The sequence below is a fragment of the Rhinopithecus bieti genome, unplaced genomic scaffold (assembly GCF_001698545.2).
Source record: "Rhinopithecus bieti isolate Rb0 unplaced genomic scaffold, ASM169854v2 scaffold_49457, whole genome shotgun sequence".
Classification (NCBI taxonomy): Eukaryota; Metazoa; Chordata; class Mammalia; order Primates; family Cercopithecidae; genus Rhinopithecus; species Rhinopithecus bieti.
Genome location: NW_016820128.1, coordinates 53,226 through 55,000, shown reverse-complemented (window position 1 = coordinate 55,000; position 1,775 = coordinate 53,226).

Sequence of the window (1,775 nt, the reverse complement as noted above, 5' to 3'; positions counted from 1 at the left end):
AAAATCTTTGCAAAACAAGATATAATCAAGCTTTTGAAATAAAGCCAGTTTTATACAAAATATCTGTCTGATGAGTGTCTCATAACATTGAAAAAGAACAAGATAGAAAAGAAAATAGAAACTGTTTATCCTTAAAAATTAAATTACTGAAAACATTTTGCATCAATTTATTCCTTGAAAAATACAGAGAAAATATATTTTTCTCTCTACCTCAAATGATAAAATATTCATCTGGAAAAACAGAAATGTTTTCATATTCCATATGAGCCCTTAAGAAACATCCTTTCTTCAAATAAAAATGTTCCCAGGTGGCTTTATTTAAGTTTAGAATAGTGTACCTGGATACTTAAAAAAAAAAAAATTAAATCAAATTACTGTCTACACCAACAAGTTCTAATATTTCCCCTTATATCTGTATCCTGCTTTCAATGTTTTCATGAAAAGTTTCACCTTAAATCAAATTTCTAATAATCAATCACACTTTAAATGCAGCAGAAGAATTTGTTGTTTAAAGGATTCTCCCGGAGTGATCTGCAGAACTAATCATCCTTGGAGGTAACGTATAATTTTTAACTGCTTTCACTATTGTATACATATATATCTGTCTTTATACTTAACGAATCTGCTAACAGTAGGGAATACTTGGACAAAGCAAATGTTCAAATGTCTTTCAAGTGTTTTTCAATGTTATCTAGAAAGACTTTGTTGGTTAAAATTGTTAGAGGGTTAATCACCCCTACCTACGGGTGCCATCACTCCACAAAACTATCCAAAGGTATCTGTTGCCAGTGCCGCCCAGCCAAAGCCCACCAGGGACTCTAACCACTTAGCCATTAGTCACCAGTCACTTTAATTCACAAATTACCAAAAATTTGTTTGTGAAGTCTTTATTGCTTCTGGCAATAATAAATTAAATAATAAATTAAAAATTAAATAATAAATCAATAATCACTTTAAATAAAGTGATTGCTGGGTGCCCAATACTATGTTATTTGTTGATTGCTGCTTATTGAGTGCTATGTGCCATGCACTGTGCCCGGCACTTTCCATAAAATAGCTGATTTAACCTTTGAGCAGTCCTATCACTCCAATATCAGAGATATTGTGGTTTAGAATATCTCTGATCTTCTTGTGGTTTAGAAATATTGTCTATTGCCCCAATTCACAGAAGAGATGTGATAGTGACAGCTTTAAACACAGATAGTCTAATTCCTGAACTCACGCCTTTAAGCACTACCCAAGCTTTGAATCCTGGGCAAAATGAAAAATTAAAATATCTCATCTCTTCATCCCAGTATTTTAAATATCCATGTGCAAAGTTGTAAATAACAGACACAATAAAATATAGACTTCAGAGACAAGAGGAAACAAATTTGAAACAGGTTACTTAAGGATCTTCCTAACAGTGAATAATTGGAATGGATTTTGATGGTATGTTTAATTTGGACTTGGAAAGATGGTGGGAACAATATTTGAGTTAACAAATGAGATGTCATGAACGAAGAAATAATCTCTTTTGGGAAACCCAGCTGCAATAGTTGAACTGGAGTCAGTAGAGAAAACTGTAGTGGAAAAAATTGGTTAAAAGGTGAAGCGGAGTTTTTAGTAGAAGACATTGCATAGAAAGCACTTAAAGATTTCCCTGTGAGAGTACAATGCTGTTTTAATCAGAAGTCAAATATGATGAAAGCAGTAGATTAAGTAGATTAACCTCATTTTTCTACAGATCAAATTTTACTTCGCCTAACTCATGTGTATATATAGTTGGTGTTAGC